Genomic DNA, 16833 nt, shown 5'->3' with positions numbered 1-16833 from the left:
TGTGAGGACTGGATTCTTGCTGTTCACAGTGGGATCACTTGAATGCTTGTGCCTGCCTGCCTAATATATGTTAATTGAAGGACTTTTGTGTCTCAACATCTTTATTAATATTAATGGAATGAGATTTTTAATGGACCTATACAAAATATGCTTGACCTAGCTTAAGCCCTCACTTTTGTTTTTCTACTCTGCAGCACAGTGTGGCTTCCAACTAATTTAAGAACGTAATATTATATTCTGTGGCAGAATACACAAACTAATGAAACATGGATTACTCTTCAGATCTTCAGTTTCTTTGCCATGCAATATAAAATTTATGTAACATCAGAATATAATTAGTTTTTTTAAATAATGAAATTAAAAACAGATTTTCTTTTTCTTCATGCAAATTAATGCGTTTCAGTGAAGAGACTGAGCATTTAAAAATAAATCTGTCTTGAGCAAGCTTGTCTTATGTGACACGTTCTTTTTTTTTCGGAAGAAGTCATGAAAACAGTAGGTCTTAAAATTAGGCTAGACTAAACCTCAAGAAATATTTCCAGTCAATACCGCAATGGGATTATTATCTGGTCATGGTATAGGGTAGGTATAAATGGTGTAAAGCAGTGTCAGAGAAGAAAGTTTAAACTTTTCAAAAAAATGTGGCTACCCAGTTTAATTTCCTGCTAACACTTGATAGAAAGTTGTGCTATTTATCTTGGTTGATGCAAGTATAAATTAAGGATTATAGTACCGATCTTGGTCTAGGGCCAGCCTGATTTTTCTGCAGCCCGCCATGGATCTGTGGATAATTACAGTACAGACGAGAAAAATGTTTCTGTCACTTTCGCACTTTTTTGCTACTTCTTCTGTCAGAGGATCATTCCTTATAGTCTGCTCTACAGACTTACATTGTTTGCAATAGCTGTCTGTGAAATCACTGTAGAGACCAACCTACCACAACAGTATATCCAGCCCCAAGTTTCTTTCTCTGATTGCTGGCTGCTCTTCATGCTAGAAGCCATGCTGAAGGCTGCATGGATATTTTTTGCATTCTCAACATCGCGGGCTGATGATCAGATTGTTTTCTCGCCTCTAGCAAAAGGTTGAGCAAAGGGGAGAAAAAGAACAACTTCCAGGCTGAGACAGAAGCGAGCAGCTGACATCCTTTGATTCCTGTACCACAGTATCTTTCATTGTCATTGACAGGTATTTGTTGGTTTAGGGGCTTCATCTAAAGCTTGTGGAGAGTAAAAAGTTTTGTGCTGGCTTTTCTGGATCAGAACCTGTCCTCAGGAGAGTTCCTCCATGTATCTTCTTGGCCATAGAATGAAGAGCGACACCATTTCTTTGGGTAAAATTACTACAATTACTCCTTGATTTAGAAAGGCGTTTTTCAAATGGAGAGTAGTGCTGGCTCATCAGGAAAGTGAAGCATGTCGGTTTCCACTGACAGACCCTAAAACACATCTTGTAAATAATCCAAGGTAATACTGTATAATCAGATTTTCCTGAGTTACAAAATGGAGGAAAATGGCCTACCTGAAAGGCAAAGAAACCCATCTACAGACTGCCTGTATCCTATTCTAAGGGACTACTCAGACTAACAGCAGCCAGACATGAAATGAAGCAGGAGTTCAGGTGGCTTCCCAGAGAACCAGCTGCTGCTACTGCTGCTGGAAAATGCAGTGAAGTGCTTGGCATCTGGTGCCTGCAGCTGCCAGATGTGTTTCAGTGAACTAACACCAAATGTTTTCATTATTGCTATGCTGCCAGGGTATTATGACAATGAAAGAGAAAAGGAAGTGCAATGGCCACCAAAAAATTCAAAGTCAAAACTAAGTAAATGTAAAGAGGTTACTTGGCCTAATCCTGATCAAGTCTTGGTGAAGTAAAATCTGGCATTTAGAGTAAAAGAGGAAAGTAGTTTCAGGCTTGTTTCCCTTGGTTGACAGGAGTTGGATTTCACAGTCTTTGACCTGCAAAAATGTGCAAGGATGTTAACACCTGTCTTCCTGGGAACACCTGTAGGAGGCAAGACCTTATTTGTATTTTGCCCTTGGTAGGAGAGCTGAATAATTGCATAGAGGAGGACATGTAGTCTCCTATAGAAACAGTTAAGTGATACTTGTGATTCCTCTGCCTATCGGAGAGCCCTTGGTGGTCATTTTCACTGTCTGAAGCAGGGTCCTACAGCTCTCACTCAGTGAGGGTCATACATGAACCCAAATACAGGGTGGGAGCCATGACAGAGCAGCATACAGTCAGGGCCATGTGTCACTGAACATCAGACTAATGATATGGTGACAAAGTTTTGGTTTCTACATCAGCCTGCGTGACAGATGTAACACCAGTGAAAGGATAATTTGGACCTGAAGCTGAGTCAGCAAGACCAGATGATATATTACCACAGACAGTTGAAGCTGAGATCAAAAATGTGCCAGACTTTGGTTTTGACCTGTATATGTCACCAGTTCTATTTACATGTTTTCAGCTTTTGGGTTGTAGTCCCAAAAGAAGTATATTTTTTGTTGTAATTTTCCAACCGTTTCTTGAAAAGTAGCTTTCTGGTGTACAGAATAGTAACACAAGACTAAATTAGTTAGAATCAGCTTGAGGCTGAAGGAACAATATATTTTTATGTTGTGGCTGTTCACATGATTTATTTAATCATTTTAAAGATTTCAGTTTGGGAAAGTCAGGAATGCACTCTAATGTGAGAAACAAAACAAAAGAAATGTTTTTTGCCCAGAATGAAGGACTGTGTTCTGCAAACTAGCATTTGTATGGCGCAAAGGATACTCAGCCTCCACAGGCCTACTTTTCTAGTGGGTTTAACAGAAGATTTGGAGTATTTCCCTGTGGGGCTGTGTTGCTACTTGCCATTAACCTGCTCTGAATGGTGCCCCTGTGCTCCAAAATGCATCCATAGTGTGCCACATGCCTTTAAAGGCCGTTTATCTTCTGGACCTGACTTTTTGCATTTTACTACTCAGTAAAAAGGAAGAGAAATTGATGTATACACACATACATGTCTATACCAAAGAGCTGAATAGGTGCTAGTGTGAATCTTGATTTTACTAAAGACAGTGCAATGCAGTAAATATGAATGTATTTTCATTTCCATAAAGTTGCACAAGGCAATGCTCTCTAGAGCTGTTATCTTTTCTGCCATTCAATAGCAATATTGTGCTAGCAAAATAGTAACTATAATTTTAATCAGCTCCTTCATGTTTCTTCCAGGAAGGGACTCCAATTTTAAGAAGGACGATGTTTGATTTTTATAGTAAGTGGATGAATGAAAAGTAATTGCAAAAAATGACCATGACATTTATCAGTCCTGCATGACTTCTATCATTATATATTAAAACTGTTAAAGGAAGAAGTTGTTATGAATTCATAAATTATTTTATACAATTTACTTATGCAAAAAAATACATTTAGGTTTGATGACATTTGTAAGAATTGATAGTAGTATAAATAATTTGAAAAAAACATGGAAGTCCAGTGTCCCATTCTGGCACTTTTGAGGAGTTCAGTAGAGGTGTACAAAGAAGAGTCCAGGGTAGGAGTGAGCAAATGTGGAATCTTGGGCTGAAACTATGTCAACAGGATGGGGAGTGTAGTTTCAACCCTCTCTTATCTTCACAGCGTTTCTTGTGCATGCTAGCTCTGCAGCGAGATGGTTGATTGATTCATAGCAACTGATGGCCAGTTTAAAATTACAAAGCTTTCAATTTCCTTGTTCCTGGCAGATGAAGAGGGCGGGCATTTCCTGATTATATGGTATACATTCAAAGTATTTCAGTTCCCTATGGTGCTATTTGTGACTAATTTACTTCCATACAACATTAACACTGCTGGTTTTATGCTGTGGGAGGAGTGTATAGTGTAACATGCTGTGAAGAGAGGAAATGTTTCACAACAAGAGGTCCTTCTGGCTTTTCCTCTGTTTATGTTACCACCTGGAAAGTAGAAAAGGTGGAGTAAATGACTGATGATCCAGATGCATGAACAGTCACATCTTTAGGCATGACACATTAAGCTGGGCAAATCCACACAGAGAAATGGCAGGATTGCACTTTTACTCCTGAAAGCAAATATATTCTGATGTAGGAAAATGTGTAGGCATGAATAGCACGTGACTACCTTCATGCCACTGGTCTTTTGGCAGGCCCTTTAGCCAAAGAAAGTGACCACTGAGCAGCCAGATTATTCTGGGGAGAAGTCAGGGATGCACTAAGGTGAGAGACAGGGGCTAGGGACAGGATATATCTGAGAAGTTGTAATGTGAAAATGATAAATCAGGGTCTGTGCAATCAACATTGAGGTTCGGAGGGGCTCAGAATGAGGGGAACACATTTTTTACTCTTCGTGTTCACTTCCGTAATTCCTGCCTATGGCTGTAGACAAGTGATTTCTTCCTTATGGGAGTTGGTGTGCTTTGATGCACTACTTACTTGACTCATGCAGCACCTCTCAGCCCACCAAGTGTATCCTGATTTCTAAGGGCTCAAGATACAACAGTAGCTAAACTATGCAGCACTTCACTCAGGTTGTGCCCAAAGTCCACAGAGAGTCCTCAGGTCTTGTGTTCTGTGCTGCCAGGGTGGAGCAGGGAGCACATGCAGGCCCTGGGACTGGGAAATACACACTAGCCTGATGTGTCTGTAACTCTCAAACACTTCCTTGATGTCCCAGAGCCTCTGTGACCCTGACAGCACATTCCTCTTCTTGGAGCTTTTTTCTTAACCTATGTTTAACCTGACCTTTGCTTAACCTACCGTTCAGTAGATTCATTGCAGAAAGAAGGTCAGGCTGCCTAGGAAATTATCCCTGCTAAATCTTCTGTTGATTATTTTTTTTTTACCATCTTTTTGTAACTTTGCAACATGTTAAGCTGTCAACAAATTACATATAATTATATTTCCCTTGACTTTACTGCATTTGTAATTCAACTAGAAGGCCTATAGTGCTTAATAAAGTGACAACTCCTGTGGCAATAGATTTCCAGATTTCTTGGACCAGTTTAATATAGAGAATATCTCATGGAAGAAAACATCACTTTCAAGTACAGTCTTCCCTTTGACACTTTATTTTTACCATTTCTTGAGGTCTCAGAGATCATCACAAGGTTATGTAGATCTTTCGGGTTCCATGGTCCATATTAGAAGGTATTACATTGACAACACTCTACTGTACAAATGCTTTGATGAAAAAATGCTATTCACTTGCTTGAAATTCACAACAAATGTATGCTTGCTGACACAAGAATCAAAGGCTTCCCTTTTTGGATGAATCTCTAAAGGACTCTGTAGAAATGGAATCCTTTGTGTCCTTTCCTCATCTTCTTTTTTGTCCTCTGATTCTCAGAGGTGCTTATTGGAGCTGATTTCATAAATGAAAAGAAATTTGTAAATATTCCTACACCATCTTACATGCTTTTATTAAGATGCATCCCTGCTAAAGAGTCACATAATTCATAGGCTTATACTAAAATCTGCATATGGTAAAATCAATGTAACCTTTCATGACTGCTGTAGCTCTGCAGGCCTAGGCAGTAAGTCAAACACAGACCTGAATACTTGGAAACTGTTGTGTTAACAGCCCAAGTACTGGTTTAGACTTGTATGTTGTACTCTGACCCTGTCAGCAGGCAGGATGTCAACAGATGTAAATTGATGTATTGCATTGAGGAATGGATTTAGCTCACTTTATGCTGAAAATTTGGACCAATATTAAGGTAGTGATATTGTTTCCATTTTAAGAGGACAGTTTCTGCATGCTATTGTATTTGATACCAAACCAGGACATAATTGTGGTGGTTTTTACATGAGGTCAAAGTTGTTTCTACTACAGAGATTACTGCAGTTAGAAAATTATGCTGAAAATTATTTCTCATCAAACTTTCATTTATAATTGTGTTAAAAACCTTTCTAGACAGGGCCAAATTCACTCAGACTTCCTGTGTTTCATTTCAGTGGTGAAACCAGCAAGACAGTTGGCATGCTCACCTTTGTGCATCATTCCCTTAAAATCAAAACATAGACTAATTTGTGGGAGGGAGGAGTGTATGTATGCACAGTTTCGAAGGAGGACAGAAATTAGGGCAGTATATCTGGGCACAACCATTTGGTAACTTGTTACCTTTGACTACAATTGGGAAAACAAATCTTTGGACCCCCGGAATACTTGGCAATGTAATACCATGAAGGCAGGTTTCATGGCTATAAACAGTGCCCACAAATATGAGAGTTTTTGACGGCATGCAGTTACAACATTTATCTTAGCAAATAACTCCTTATTCAAATGCCCATTCTAAATTAAGACCAGGACACTAAAGTTGTACCTATTGGATACTATATCTCTAAATCTGACATGGAGTTGTCATTGTACAGGATTCTTAATGTGAAAAACCTGAGAAAACGGTGAGGTCTTATTTTAAATCGTTGGAATGATACTGCTCTGTATTTCAGGTTTAATGGTATGAATTGCATTCAAAGTTTTACTGATCTGCCATTTTTTAGAAAGAAAACACGATTCACACACACTTAAGCTACTGTCCTGTTTTGAAGAGATGACTACAGCAAAAGCAGAGAAGATGAAATTTATTCTACCCTGCTTCCCCTTTTGCAGCAATGCTAAGCAATCACACTTCATCTATAGGCATGTGTGAAGTGTAAAGAATTACAGCAAGAGAATTCCTAGTTATGAGCAAACCTACCGACCTGCTCAGACTCCAGTGAATGTGACCACATTATTTCAGGGTCACATATCGTGTCGCACTGTGAGTCCTGTGACTGGGGACACATGGCACAAGTCCATCTAGTGACGTGATGAGGGACAGATCATGGGCAGAGCCACATTTGAGCAATGTGTCTTTGAACAGGGTGCTTACCAGTGTGGAGCCCTGCTAGGTGGCACGTACTCAGCTACCATGACCTTGTATGCTCTGGTCAGTGGATGAGAGCTCAGGCTGCTGAGTGGCATCCTCAAGGCTGGGGCTGCAGGGGGAGAAAGGCCATGTGCTTGTAGTGACGGAGACAGAGGCATTTTAGAACAACCCAACTGGAGTCAAATGTGAGTCTTCACAAGTCTGTTTTGACCATCTGCAGTGTAGAGTATACTGGCCTGCCTTTAGAACTGCGAAAACTGAGGAATGGAGAAGCTGAATGACTGAAGAACTGGGAGTTTAATCCAGATAACCCAGGCGCCAGCCTGACATCTCACTCTTGCGCCATCTTTGCTTCTTAGTTTCCATTCCTTTAATGGTCTAAGCTTTTTTGTTCCACTCCCTTTCCCCTTCCCACACAGATATTTCAACATATGTATATGTCTGTGGATGTGGAATATCAGCAAAGCTGATACTTTGCTCCCTACAGAGTTCTTTGTGACCACTCTCTCATGTAACTAATCCATAGCAATGTATACTCCAACAAGGAAAATTAAAAGGTTGGGAACCACTGACCTAACTTCTTAGTAAGCAATACAGCTGGCAATCAGATGTAACCCGAGCTCCTCACTATTGGAGCTGCCTGAGCTATTCATAGCAAAATAAAATTGCTATGGGAATAGAGCTGGATTTATTTTGTTTGAATGCAAATTATCCCAGGTCAGACAGGCTCAGATCTTCTGCCCCCTCAAATTCATTTGCATCAGCTCTGCTAGGCTAAAGCTTTTATCTGGAGGATCTTCAGTGGGGAAAAGTAGATATGTGTAGTGAACTGCCACTGTCTAGAACATTCCCTGTGGGGCTTTGACACAATCATTGTAAGCCACTCTGAGCAGAGTGAAGGGTCTGCCATCAGCTAGTCCTGTGCGGTGTCTGAGCGTGGTTAGTCTCTCTGTCTTGGCTGCAACTTCAACAAGGTGTCTTAAAGGTCTGAAGGAGCCTTTCACACTTGTTTGCCACTCTCACTCATGATTTGTAATCTTCTGAAAAGCCTAGCTGCCAAAGTCCTATCATCACAGGAAAAGCTGAGTTTTCACTAAAGAAATAGACCAAGTATGACTCTAGTACACATGATCATAAAGGGTAAAAAAAACACGTTAAACACTCAATCCAAAATGTTTCAAGAAATCAGAAAGGAAATAAAACACCAAAGCCCTTAAGCATTATTTAAAAAAAAATCTCGTAACTTACAGTATTGTGCAAGGCCTGATTCAAGACTTCCAATGTTTGGAGCTGCATGTGTGATAGGAGGGAATGTTCCTTATCAGAAACAAGCAAACATCTGCTAATGCTGAGATCCTATGGAAAAGAATCTCTAAGTACTGATTTTAGTTATCTGTTATCATCAGTTCTTTTGTTTTAAGCAGTTCATTTTTGGTGTCATTATTACCTAAATAGTCTTACTGGTTTTGCTTTTATCAGTTATAGGATCAGAAGATTGATTGACAAGGCATGCCATTTCCGTAGAATATTAGTACATCTGAATTTCATCAACATAAATTCATTAGCTATATACAGAGGAGAAGAATCTTCCCAGTGCCTTTTCATTGCACCTAATCCTTTGAGCAGTATGAATAATTCATAGTGGACCATCCACAGGGCAACTTTCTGCCCTGTCCAAAGGTCTGTTAAAGATCTAGATATCTCCAAGTCACATTTCAGAGCTTTAAGAGGAATATAAATGGTGCTTTTATGGGAGGACAGGGAGGGCTGCACTTCCTATGCTTCAAAGTTAAAGGTAGGGCTCCTCTCGCAGGCAACGAATTCTGTTACATGCGATGCTAGTTTAGGGGACTAACTGAGCTACCTTTTGAAGACAGTTGGCCTGTTACACTTGGTGTACCATAAGTAACTAATCAACTGTAAGACGGCACATGACAAGTACGGGCTGCCTCTTTTTAGGAAAAGTGAAGCATAAATGCATTCATAAAACAATCCTGCTGTTTCCTGTTTGCATTGTGATGGATTTCAGAGCTGTCATAACTAATAAAATATCTAGATTTTATCTTACAGTTGCAGGGATTTGCTTAAACAGGCCATACCCAACTGCTTGTACAGCTACCAAGCCTAAATTCAAGCAGCTTGTTTTAGCTAACTGCTTTCCAGAACCATTGTAACAAGCCAAAGAGCCAAACAGTCAGTGCCCATACTGATGGAATCGTTAACGAAGTGATCTTGAATGCACTTGGCAAAACACTTAATTTAAACTGTAGTTTGTGTCATAATGCTGTACTTTACATTAGTACTTTTCTTCTGTTCATTTATGATGCCTACTGTTTTTTTGTTTTGTTTTGTTTTTTAATATGAGAAATGAGGAAGCTCAGTTATATATAAGCAAGTATTTAATCTTTGGCAAAGCAATCAGATTTGTGTCAGTTCTAGAATATCTCATTACCCTGCAATAAATACCAATTTAATACATTTAAATACCAATGTGACTGGTTCTATTACCTTCAATGGAGGAACAAATAAGAGTATTTCCTTATTTGCCATTTGTTGACAGAGGATTGCATAAAGATGTTTTAAACAAGTTCAGTCAACTGCAGAAATACAAAGGCACTATTCAGATATAATGTTGTCTTTGTTCATATAGGAATAATTAAAGACATGCAATTTTGTTACCTCGTTTTAATAACTGCTGCATGTTCTGCATAGCAATTCTTTAGAGCAGCCAAACAGAGTAGTCTTTCATGACTAATTCAGATTGGCAATTTAAATGTCTTACTCTCCTTCTGTCAGATCCTCTGATAGTAAAATGTTATGTTGTTAAGAATTCCTAACATTTTACATTTGCAAGAAATCTATATATTAGAAAACAGAATAAACTCAGTTATTTTGTGGGTCATTTAGAACATACAGAAACGTGATCAGCTGAGAGCTCTCAAATTGAAATAGACAACCAGTGATTCTAATGCTTCTTTCATAATAAAAATAGTATGTATAAAGTCCATTAACTTAACCTAAACATTTGGTGTGGTACTGAGCCAGATATTGCAATCTGGTGAAAATCAGTAAAGGTCTGCTGAGGTTATCCACATCAGCCAGGGCCTCAGACCAATAAAACATTACATTTGTACCTTTCTGATTCTGGGATAGTCCTCAGTAACTGCCCATCTACAGACTCAATGCTATTCTGAAGAATGGGTGAATTTGTTTGGCAAACATAAAAGCTAGGGAATAGTTTAGTTAACTTAAATTCTCTTTTGTTTAGTGTGTTCGCATGACTTTGTGCTGCCTGGTTTGGGACAGGATCAAAAATGAAAATGCTCTGAGTTTTACTCGTGGGATCTCTGACTTCAATAATACATGTGTATTATTGGAAACCTCATGAGAGTCCATTCTCACTAGTTTCCCAGAACATATTCTTTCCCAAATTGTTATAAAAGCACTCTGGAAATGCTTGCAGTTCAGAGACAATGTTCAGTTCAATGGGAGCTCCTGGGTGCTTAGCACTCTAAAAGTTGGAGATTTATTTAACAACCTGTGGATGGATTTAGGGGGGCAGACCTGTCACTTTATGTTGGAAAATCATGGATCGTGTCCCTGTTGCTGTGTCTCAGAACCTTGTTAAATTCACCCAGTGCTTCAGTAACATGGGTGCATCTGTATGAAATGCCCTTCTGAGGGGAACAGAAACAAAATACGGAGGCAAAATACACTTCAGCTCTGTTAGCTGCCACAGCTGTCGCCTTTGCAGCTACCACCCAGAAAAGGGGCTGTAGGTCATAGCAGAGAGGGAACAAACTTCTTTAATTACCATGATTTACTGCCATTGGTTTGGCTGTTTGCTCATGCTGCTTCCCATGGGTAAAGATATCTTTCACCTCTGCAACACTTCCCATAATTCAGCTCCTTCATTCTGCTTTGCCAGATAAGTTGCTTGTATTTTTTCTACCTGATTTCACATCTTAATTTGCTCATTTTGATTATAGTTTCCAGAGTATTGACATTTTGACCCTAACCTGAGAGGTGCTCAATAACCCATCTCTCAAAAAGTTAGTTAGCGATATCAGGTATCTACTATTTCAGGTCACTCTGTACTATACTGCTGGCTATAATTCTTGGAAATAGTTTTGCTTATGACTGTAGTAAGGTTATAGTCTTACATATTTTTCATTCTACCACCTTAACCTATCCGAAGAGGTGAGTCTTCCTCATTACACATTCTCTTAAGAAACATTGATTTAGACTGCCCACAAGATGTGGGATTGCTTTGAACAGCCTTATACTGGTATTGGTTGAATATCCTGGCTTTGGAGGAAAGAAAAATTCATGGCATGTGTGAGAAAACTGTATATCCCTTTTCAAGGCTAGACCCAAACCTCATTCTAAGCAGCTGGCACTTTTTGTCATCTTGAGGGGATTTTGTAGCAGGCTGCTGGTATATGCATGGGGGACTGCCATCTCTGATCATGCATTTGAAATGGATCTGAAATCACCATTGCTGTTCTCCAAGCTGCTGGCCAAGAACTAGCTCTGTTACAAAATACCGTGTAGACACATAAACATTATGCTGAGCTTGAGCTAATAAGCCCAGTCTCTCAGCAGCTACATTGCTCAGCTGGCTTGCCTCCAGCTGCCTTGGACCACATGCAGACTGCATGGAGGGCTAGTCTCAAACATGAAGAGCATATCTATACTTCATAAAGGGACTACCACTAACCCTATAAAACCCGATGGAAGGGACTCATCTCCCTCTTTCTGCTTCTAAGATGCTGATGATTCCAGAACTGGAAATGGTCTAGCAGAAAATTCTCACAGGTGGGACATACGAGCTAGGGGAGGCCCTCCTCCAGCAAGGTGGAGAATGGTCTTTTGCGATGCTAAAGGACCAGAAACCTAGCATCACATCAGGGCAGAAAACAAGAGTTTGGCTTTAATTAAAATGAACTGTAGCTAAGCTCATTTCATGAGTTTTCACTATGAAGAGGAGAAAAGCGCCAGTATGCTGTGACACGTGATGGTCCCAAAATACTGTAAAGTGAATTCCAGATATAGAGGCAACTTGTGGTTGTGGACCTCAGATAATTTTAAATAACCAGCAACTATTGTTCTTAGGTCATCTATTCTTATTCTATCAATTTCAAGGAAGTTCTACATTTACGTTTTTATTTATTTTAAGTAGAACTAAAAGCTGTACTTTGTGCCTGTGATACGTGCTGTAATTCTCGTTAAGATGTTTGAATCAATGACTTGTGTGCTGGACAGTTGGCTAATAACACAACAGAAGTCTTGGATCAATGTCCACTGATGTCTGTGGGAAGGTTTATGCCAATTTCAGTTGGCCTTTTGTCAAGTCTTTTAAAACTTTGTGTGAATATTTGGAATCATTTTAACGGGTGTGAAACTACATTTAACTCTGCTTTTTGAGAGATTTTTCATTTTGAGTACATGCACACTCGCCTAATGGTATAGACATCATTAACTTCTTTGGCCATGGTTTTAGCTGCTACCAGTTTAGACAGAATGTTTCTAGCACTCTCGATTTTATATATATACTTATAACATTGAATAAAGCATTCTGGAAATGAGAAGTATTGCTTAGGCAGTACATGCACATGTTCTTTAGCACTTGTTTTAGCTGAGATATTCCCGTCTGTACAAATTGTAATTCAGTTTTGTGTCAGTCATTATTAAGTAGTTTTCTTTAGCAGCGACGTTGCAGTTAATTCATTCATAGATTTTAATTATCAGTTTCATTTCATTAGGCTTCTTACCTCATTATTTGTATTTTGCATCTGGATTATGAAACTCCTGCAACTTTATTATGCATGTGGCCAAGCTGTTGCCTTTAATTTTATTAGCATTTAATGAAAATGTCTTGTATGCAAACAGAGAACCCACAGCCATGAAGCTCTTCCACTGTAGAGCAAGGGTTTCTTTATTATCTTAGAACCTCTTTCTCTTGTTGTAGGCAAGAAATACAAGTTTTGAAAAATCCTCTGTGTGGTATGTCTCTCACTGTCAGTGCTGTGTTCCTTATGGAGGGTCTGTTTTTTGGAGATGCTGAAACATCAGAATGAATTAGATTTACAAACCAGTAAGCTCCCAGATTGTTCACTCTGAATCTAAGAACACAGGGGGAGACGAATGGGAGCAGCCTTTGTGTGGTTTCAGCAAAAGGCAAATAATAGAAACAGGTTTGTTAGAGTTGGATTCTAAAAACCATTTTATGTGGATTTGAAATTATGGAAGATTTACCTGGTTTAGAATAGCTAAGATAAACTTTCAATGTTTTAAAGCATTCCTCCTATTCTTCAGTTTATAATCTATCAAAAAAAAAAAAAAAAATCTTGAAGCAGGTATTTTATTATCATTTCCCTTGTCTAAATTTCATTTTGAGATTCTTCCTCCTTTTGAACTATACTGAGAATATGGAACAAGTTCCTTAGTTTGGTGATAGCACCCTGATACCGAGGAATTTTACAAAGACGTATTCCGGTGTGAAAATTCCTTTTGCCCAGAGCTAAGCAAACGCTTCATAACAAATAATGAGTGTGGGGAATGTTGCCTTCTCATCTCTTCTCAACTTGTCTGCAAACAAACTGCAAGTTCCTCTAATTTACTGATTCAGAATTATTTGCTATCCACACAGATCAACGTATGTCTTTCAATTTACTTCCCAATGGTATGGAATATCCCTTACAGAAAGAGCAAATATGTGTTGTGAGGGAAGAAAAAAGAACAGCAAATTCCAACTGAGCAGTCTCTTGGGTTTTCCTTTCCACCCTGTTCTCACAGTTACAGCTATTGTTAGTGATAACCACAGTGGGAGAGCGAAGAGGGAATAGATAGGAGTCCCTGGTCATTTTCATGCTGTGTTGTTTAGGCTTACTAAAAATGGTAGATTTGATCAGCCTGCTTCCTCTCATAGTGTTATGATCGCAGAGAATCTGAAGAAAAAAATGGAGTTTGGACCTATCCAATCCTCTTTTTGTCAGGTCCCAAACCCATCAAAATTAATGGAAAGGTATTACTGAGTTCTGATTCAAGGATAAGCACGTGTATACTTAAAGCTATGCTGGCAATACAAAAACCTAATGCATAAAATTTCCATGACAATTTTGACAGTAATTGTTAATCTACTGAAATACTTGATCTGGTGAACCATGTTGCAGATTACAGTGATGTTTCGTGTATTTGTAGGAAAAATTCCAAAGAACACATTTTTATTTTTTTTTAACACTTACACTGCCCAGGAGTACAGACTAGCCAAAACCTGGCCTTCTTCAAGGAGCTGGAATTCCTTGGCAGTATGAGGTTAGAAAAGAAGATTCTGTGCTAGTATCCTGCCTGTGTGCTCTGGGATTTCTCAGGTGGCGTATTTTCCAGACAACATGACCATAGCCGTAGACCATTTTACTTTACCTAAGGCTAAAATTCAAGAACCTGCAAGAAAAGCATCTGGTTGTTATTGCCCAATTGCCCACTTAGCACCAATCCAGAGGAGTGCATTTCTGTCAGAAGCCAGGTCAGCATTCTTGGCATTACTTTTGAATTACTGAAGAGATTATTTTAATGTGAATCCTTGAAACCATCCCATACCTGAAAGAAATGGAAAATGATCTGTGATTTAGTGAGTAACCAGGCTGCTCCGTGGCACTTCCCCTTTCTTCATGACAACTTCATAAAAGTAGATGTTACCAAAAGAAGATATCTTTCGTTCTCACAACATTTTTCAATTTGGAGGACATGTGTGATGCAAAACACAAAGAAAAAAAGTCTTATTGGAGATTTGGGTTCATTTCTGCTGAGGAAAAAAAAAAAAAAGTGAATACCTTTGTGAGGCACTCAAGTCAGTTACAGCCTATGAAGTAGTGCGGCAATATGCAGTACAGGGTCCACAACTCAGTCTGCCTTTTTTTTTTTCCTTTTTTTTTTTTTCCTTTTTTTTTTTTTCCAGAATTCTCAACCTACCCTTATAATGTTAAATATAGAAATTACATTTGGGGCTACGTTTGGTAGAAGTTGGTGTACATCAGGGATAGTTTCTTACAGGAAAATGTAGAAAACTCTTTGTTCCATATGGTTTGAATCATTTACAAAATTAATCCTACAGGAATAATTTCAGATGTGGAAACCTTTAAAACGGGGAAATAAAAACCAGATTTACTACATTTATGTTTTACATCAGAAAAAAAAAAAAAAAGGCAGTGACCAGGTATCAGTGCCCTCTAGCAGATAAAGACTGCCTCTCAGAACCACTTTTAAACTGTTTAATGACACAAAACGTAAGGATTAAAATATTAGTCTTCTTCCCTACAGGAAAGTACTTTGCCATTACCAAATACGATTTGACATTTGAAATATGCCAACTTATGGCATTAAGCAGGTTATGGCATTAAGCAGGAAAGTTAAATTCTTGTCAATGTTGTCTCTCTCTTATTTATCAGGGGCAATTTTAACTTTTCTTTAGAATATTAAATATTTAGAATATTTAACTGCATGAAGTTCAACAAGGCCAAGTGCCGGGTCCTGCACCTGGGGCGCAATAACCCCAAGCAGAGCTACAGGCTGGGAGATGAGTGGTTGGAGAGCTGCCAGGCAGAGAAGGACCTGGGAGTGATGGTGGATAGTTGGCTGAATATGAGCCAGCAGTGTGCTCAGGTGGCCAAGAAGGCCAACAGCATCCTGGCTTGTATCAGAAACAGTGTGACCAGCAGGACTAGGGAGGTGATCGTCCCCCTGTACTCGGCTCTGGTGAGGCCGCACCTCGAGTACTGTGTTCAGTTTTGGGCCCCTCGCTACAAGAAGGACATCGAGGTGCTTGAGTGGGTCCAGAGAAGGGCGACGAAGCTGGTGAGGGGCCTGGAGAACAAGTCCTACGAGGAGCGGCTGAGGGAGCTGGGCTTGTTCAGCCTGGAGAAGAGGAGGCTCAGGGGTGACCTTATCGCTCTCTATAGGTACCTCAAGGGAGGCTGTAGCGAGGTGGGGGTTGGCCTGTTCTCCCACGTGCCTGGTGACAGGACGAGGGGGAATGGGCTTAAGTTGCGCCAGGGGAGTTTTAGGTTAGATGTTAGGAAGAACTTCTTCACTGAAAGGGTTGTTAGACACTGGAACAGGCTGCCCAGGGAAGTGGTGGAGTCACCATCCCTGGAAGTCTTCAAAAGACGTTTAGATGTAGAGCTTAGGGATATGGTTTAGTGGGGACTGTTAGCGTTAGGTTGGAGGTTGGACTCGATGATCTTGAGGTCTCTTCCAACCTAGAAATTCCGTGATTCTGTGATTAAGTAGATACAGACAAAGATAATTATGAATTTGTGTTGAAGAGAGGAGAGGGGGTAAATTGTTAATCAGAATAGCATCTATTTTAATGTTCATATAATTTTTCAGGAAGCAATTTGATCATCTAATTTCATGATATGTAATCTCTTGTCAAAATGAAGATCATGGTACTATTTTAGGAGCACTACTATTAAAACCCAATGAAAAATACTTATACTGGGGAGTACTGTGAAGATACTATCGATTTGGAAAGACAGAAGTGAATTTCCATGAAGAGGGCATAGTGTCTTACTATAGACTATGGAGTACCTCCATATCTCTGATAAATCTTTTAACGGGACTTAAAGTCAATTTTAGCATTAGTTTAGAAAGCTGTGAAGATTTTACATGTAGCTATCTATTTTCACTTTCTTTATGTGTTCTGTTGAGTTTTCCTTATGGGAAACAGTTCTGAAAGTGCAGAAAATTTCACAAATCCTTAAGAAATACAGTGCTTGTATTAGTCATTAAAATTTACTCTCTTTTGAATATCCTTGGCATTCTAGATGCAGGAATTTAAGCAAAATAAAGCATCAGTTTCAGAAGGGAATATGTGATACCTGTCTAATATGTACGTTTTCAAAGAATGCTTTTTGAGGAAGGAGGTGGTAGAATCATGAGCTTTGAGGACTTAAGAT

At 39.2% G+C, this 16833-nt stretch overlaps 1 protein-coding gene across 3 annotated transcripts in view; it reads left to right on the top strand.

Moving 5' to 3' along the window:
- The window catches only part of ADAMTS18 (ADAM metallopeptidase with thrombospondin type 1 motif 18), an 81615-nt gene that overhangs the window by 13348 nt on the left and 51434 nt on the right, over positions 1 to 16833 (top strand). The gene's annotated exons all lie outside the window — the stretch shown is intronic.

This window comes from Aythya marila (genome assembly GCF_965140915.1).
Source record: "Aythya marila genome assembly, chromosome: 12".
NCBI lineage: Eukaryota > Metazoa > Chordata > Aves > Anseriformes > Anatidae > Aythya > Aythya marila.
This window is presented reverse-complemented; position numbering and strand designations above follow the sequence as displayed.